This window comes from Triticum dicoccoides, chromosome 4A, assembly GCF_002162155.2.
Source record: "Triticum dicoccoides isolate Atlit2015 ecotype Zavitan chromosome 4A, WEW_v2.0, whole genome shotgun sequence".
Classification (NCBI taxonomy): domain Eukaryota; kingdom Viridiplantae; phylum Streptophyta; class Magnoliopsida; order Poales; family Poaceae; genus Triticum; species Triticum dicoccoides.
In genome coordinates, this window is record NC_041386.1 from 674,450,472 (window position 1) to 674,456,923 (window position 6,452).

The window sequence follows — 6,452 nt, forward strand, 5'->3', positions numbered from 1 at the left end:
AATGGTGCATTTTGCACACAGAAAAACAAGGGAGTTCAAATAAGTTCAAAAAAATGAAATCCATTTGTAACAGAGGAGTTTCTGTATGAAGCCTTGATGCTTCGAAAGAGATTATCCGTTTTGTACACGAAGTGTACCCAGTTTTTGCCGTAACCCTCTCTACTTTCTCGCACATGCTATGTGGGTGAAATGATGATGCCATGCCAACTTGGAACCTTTTCAGAGTTCATTTCAAATGCTTTTCAATTTCATGGTTTTATAGCTCAAAATAATCAGTAAATGCAAGAAAAATAACAAATGAAGTCAGAAAGGGTTGTAAATTGATGATGTGGCTTTGAATGGTGCATTTTGAAGACAGAAAAACAATGGAGTTCAAATAAGTTCAAAAAAATTGAAATCCCTTTGTAACAGACGAGTTTCCGTATGAAATCCAGATACTTCGAAAGAGATTGTCCGTTTTGTACACGAAGTGTATCCAGTTTTTGCCGTAACCCTCTCTACTTTCTCGCACATGCTATGTGGGTGAAATGATGATACCATGCCAACTTGGAACCTTTTCAGAGTTCATTTCAAATTCTTTTTAATTTCATTTTCTTATAGCTCAAAATAATCAGTAAATGCATGAAAAATAATAAATGAAGTCAGAAAGGGTTGTAAATTGATGATGTGGCTTTGAATGGTGCATTTTAAACACATAAAAACAAGGGAGTTCAAATAAGTTCAAAAAAATAAAATCCCTTTGTAACAGACAAATTTCCGTATGAAACCCTGATACTTCGAAAGAGATTGTCCGTTTTGTACACGAAGTGTATCCAGTTTTTGCCATAACCCTCTCTACATTCTCTCACATGCTATGTGGGTGAAAAGATGATACCATGCCAACTTGGAACCTTTTCAGAGTTCATTTCAAATGCTTTTCAATGTCATGGTCTTATAGCTCAAAATAATCAGTAAATGCATGAAAAATAACAAATGAAGTCAGAAAGGGTTGTAATTTGACGATGTGCTTTGAATAGTGCATTTTAAACACAGAAAAACAAGGGAGTTCAAATAAGTTCAAAAAAATGAAATCCCTTTGTAACAGACGAATTTCCATATGAAACCCTGATACTTCGAAAGAGATTTTCCGTTTTCTACACGAAGTGTATCATGTTTTTGCCGTAACCCTCTCTACTTTGTCACACATGCTATGTGGGTGAAATGATGATACCATGCCAACTTGTAACCTTTTCAGAGTTCATTTCAAATGCTTGTCAATTTCATGGTCTTATAGCTTAAAGTAATCAGTAAATGCATGAAAAGTAACAAATGAAGTCAGAAAGGGTTGTAAAAGGATGATGTGGCTTTGAATGGTGCATTTTAAAGACAGAAAAACAATGGAGTTCAAATAAGTTCAAAAAATTGAAATCCCTTTGTAACAGACGAGTTTCCATATGAAACCCTGATACTTCGAAAAAGATTGTCCGTTTTGTACACGAAGTGTATCCAGTTTTTGTCGTAACCCTCTCTACATTCTCTCACATGCTTTGTGGGTGAAATCATGATACCATGCCAACTTGGAACCTTTTCAGAGTTCATTTCAAATGATTTTTATTTTCATGGTCTTATAGCTCAAAATAATCAGTAAACACATGAAAAATAACAAATGAAGTCAGAAAGGGTTGTAAATTGATGATGTGGCTTTGAATGGTGCATTTTGAACACAGAAAAACAAGGGGGTTCAAATAAGTTTTAAAAAAATGAAATCCCTTTGTAACAGACGAATTTTCGTATGAAACCCTGATTCTTCGAAAGAGATTGTCCGTTTTGTACACGAAGTGTATCCAGTTTTTGCCGTAACCCTCTATACTTTCTCACAAATGCTATTTGGGTGAAATGATGATACCATGCCAACTTGGAACCTTTTTAGAGTTCATTTCAAATGCTTTTCAATTTCATGGTCTTATAGCTCAAAGTAATCAATAAATGCATGAAAAATGGCAAATGAAGTCAGAAAGGGTTGTAAACTGATGATGTGGCTTTGAATGGTGCATTTTGAACACAGAAAAACAAGGGAGTTCAAATAAGTTCAAAAAAATGAAATCCCTTTGTGACAGACAAATTTCCGTATGAATCCCTGATACTTCGAAAGAGATTGTCAGTTTTGTACACGAAGTGTATCCAGTTTTTGCCGTAACCCTCTCTACTTTCTCACACATGCTATGTGGGTGAAATGATGATACCATGCCAACTTGGAACCTTTTCAAAGTTCATTTCAAATGCTTTTCAATTTCATGGTCTTATAGCTCAAAATAATCAGTATATGCATGAAAAATAACAAATGAAGTCAAAGGGTCGTAAATTGATCATGTGGCTTTTAATGGTGCATGTTGAACACAGAAAAACAATGGAGTTCAAATGAGTTCAAAAAAATTGAAATCCCTTTGCAACAGACGAGTTTTCGTATGAAACCCTGATACTTTGAAAGAGATTGTCCGTTTTGTACACAAAGTGTATCCAGTTTTTGTCGTAACCGTCTCTACTTTCTCACACATGCTATGTGGGTGAAATGATGATACCATGCCAACTTGGAACCTTTTCAGAGTTCATTTCAAATGATTTTCAATTTCATGATTTTATAGCTCAAAATAATCAGTAAATACATGAAAAATAACAAATGAAGTCAGAAAGGGTTGTAAATTGATGATGTGGCTTTGAATGGTGCATTTTGAAGACAGAAAAACAATGGAGTTCAAATAAGTTCAAAAAAATTGAAATCCCTTTGTAACAGACGAGTTTCCGTATGAATTCCAGATACTTCAAAAGAGATTGTCCGTTTTGTACACGAAGTGTCTCCAGTTTTTGCCGTAACCCTCTCTACTTTCTCGCACATGCTATGTGGGTGAAATGATGATACCATGCCAACTTGGAACCTTTTCAGAGTTCATTTCAAATGCTTTTTAATTTCATTTTGTTATAGCTCAAAATAATGAGTAAATGCATGAAAAATAACAAATGAAGTCAGAAAGGGTTGTAAATTGATGCTGTGGCTTTGAATGGTGCATTTTAAACACAGAAAAACAAGGGAGTTCAAATAAGTTCAAAAAAATAAAATCCCTTTGTAACAGACAAATTTTCGTATGAAACCCTGATACTTCGAAAGAGATTGTCCGTTTTGTACACGAAGTGTATCCAGTTTTTGCCGTAACCCTCTCTACTTTGTCACACATGCTATGTGGGTGATATGATGATACCATGCCAACTTGGCACCTTTTCAGAGTTCATTTCAAATGCTTTTCAATTTCATGGACTTATAGTGAAAAATAACAAATGAAGTCAAAGGGTCGTTAATTGATGATGTGGATTTCAATGGTGCATTTTGAACACAGAAAAAATGGAGTTCAAAACAATTGAAATCCCTTTGTAACGGACGAGTTTTCGTATGAAACCCTGATACTTCGAAAGAGATTGTCCGTTTTGTACACGAAATTTATCCAGCTTTTGTCGTAACCCTCTCTACTTTCTCACACATGCTATGTGGGTGAAATGATGATACCATGCCAACTTGGAACCTTTTCAGAGTTCATTGCAAATGCTTTTCAATTTCATGGTTTTATAGCTCAAAATAATCTGTACATGCATGAAAAATAACAAATGAAGTCAGAAAGGGTTGTAAATTGATGATGTGGCTTTGAATGGTGCATTTTGCACACAGAAAAACAATGGAGTTCAAATAAGTTCAAAAAAAATGAAATCCCTTTGTAACAGAGGAGTTTCCGTATGAAGCCCTGATGCTTCGAAAGAGATTGTCCGTTTTGTACACGAAGTGTATCCAGTTTTTGCTGTAACCCTCTATACTTTCTCACAAATGCTATTTGGGCGAAATGATGATACCATGCCAACTTGGAACCTTTTTAGAGTTCATTTCAAATGCTTTTCAATTTCATGGTCTTATAGCTCAAAGTAATCAATAAATGCATGAAAAATAGCAAATGAAGTCAGAAAGGGTTGTAAATTGATGATGTGGCTTTGAATGGTGCATTTTGAACACAGAAAAACAAGGGAGTTCAAATAAGTTCAAAAAAATGAAATCCCTTTGTAACAGACAAATTTCCGTACGAAACCTTCATACTTCGAAAGAGATTGTCGGTTTTGTACACGAAGTATATCCAGTTTTTGCCGTAACCCTCTCTACTTTCTCACACATGCTATGTGGGTGAAATGATGATACCATGCCAACTTGGAAACTTTTCAGAGTTCATTTCAAATGCTTTTCAATTTCATGGTCTTATAACTCAAAATAATCAGTATATGCATGAAAAATAACGAATGAAGTCAAAGGGTCGTAAATTGATGATGTGGCTTTGAATGGTGCATTTTGAACACATAAAAACAATGGAGTTCAAATAAGTTCAAAAAAATTGAAATCCCTTTGTAACAGACGAGTTTTCGTATGAAACCATGATACTTCGAAAGAGATTATCCGTTTTGTACACGAAGTGTATCCAGTTTTTGTCGTAACCCTCTCTACTTTCTCACACATGCTATGTGGGTGAAATGATGATACCATGCCAACTTGGAACCTTTTCAGAGTTCATTTCAAATGCTTTTCAATTTCATGGTCTTATAGCTCAAAATAATTTGTACACGCATGAAGTCAGAAAGGGTTGTAAATTGATGATGTGACTTTGAATGGTGCATTTTGCACACAGAAAAACAAGGGAGTTCAAATAAGTTCAAAAAAATGAAATCCCTTTGTAACAGAGGAGTTTCTGTATGAAGCCCTGATGCTTCGAAAGAGATTGTCCGTTTTGTACACGAAGTGTACCCAGTTTTTGCCGTAACCCTCTCTACATTCTTGCACATGCTATGTGGGTGAAATGATGATGCCATGCCAACTTGGAACCTTTTCAGAGTTCATTTCAAATGCTTTTCAATTTCATGGTTTTATAGCTCAAAATAATCAGTAAATGCATGAAAAATAACAAATTAAGTCAGAAAGGGTTGTAATTTGATGATGTAGCTTTGAATGGTGCATTTTGAAGATAGAAAAATAATGGAGTTCAAATAAGTTCAAAAAATTGAAATCCCTTTGTAACAGACGAGTTTCCGTATGAAACCCTGATACTTCGAAAGAGATTGTCCGTTTTGTACGCGAAGTGTATCCAGTTTTTGCCGTAACCCTCTCTACATTCTCTCACATGCTATGTGGGTGAAATGATGATACCATGCCAACTTGGAACCTTTTCAGAGTTCATTTCAAATGCTTTTCAATGTCATGGTCTTATAGCTCAAAATAATCAGTAAATGCATGAAAAATAACAAATGAAGTCAGAAAGGGTTGTAATTTGATGATGTGGCTTTGAATGGTGCATTTTAAACACAAAAAAACAAGGGAGTTCAAATAAGTTCAAAAAAATGAAATCCCTTTGTAATAGACGAATTTCCGTATGAAACCCTGATGCTTCGAAAGAGATTGTCCATTTTGTACATGAAGTGTATCATGTTTTTGCCATAACCCTCTCTACTTTGTCACACATGCTATGTGGGTGAAATGATGATACCATGCCAACTTGTAACCTTTTCAGAGTTCATTTCAAATGCTTGTCAATTTCATGGTCTTATAGCTTAAAATAATCAGTAAATGCATGAAAAATAACAAATGAAGTCAGAAAGGGTTGTAAATGGATGATGTGGCTTAATGGTGCATTTTAAAGACAGAAAAACAATGGAGTTCAAAGAAGTTTAAAAAATTGAAATCCCTTTGTAACAGACGAGTTTCCGTATGAAACCCTGATACTTCAAAAGAGATTGTCCATTTTGTACACGAAGTGTATCCAGTTTTTGCCGTAACCCTCTCTACATTATCTCACATGTTATGTGGGTGAAATGATGATACCATACCAACTTGGAACCTTTTCAGAGTTCATTTCAAATGCATTTCAATTTCATGGTCTTATAGCTCAAAATAATCAGTAAATGCATGAAAAATAACAAATGAAGTCAGAAAGGGTTGTAATTTGATAATGTGGCTTTGAATGGTGCATTTTAAACACAGAAAAACAAGGGAGTTCAAATAAGTTCAAAAAAATGAAATCCCTTTGTAACAGACGAATTTCCGTATGAAACCCTGATACTTCGAAAGAGATTGTCCGTTTTGTACACGAAGTGTATCCAGTTTTTGCCGTAACCCTCTCTACTTTGTCACACATGCTATGTGGGTGAAATGATGATACCATGCCAACTTGGAACCTTTTCAGAGTTCATTTCAAATGCTTTTCAATTTCATGGTCTTATAGCTCAAAATAATGAGTAAATGCATGAAAAATAACAAATGAAGTCAGAAAGGGTTGTAAATTGATGATATGGCATTGAATGGTGCATTTTGAACAAATAAAAACAAGGGAGTTCAAATAAGTTCAAAAAAATAACATCCCTTTGTAACAGACAAATTTCCGTATGAAACCCTGATA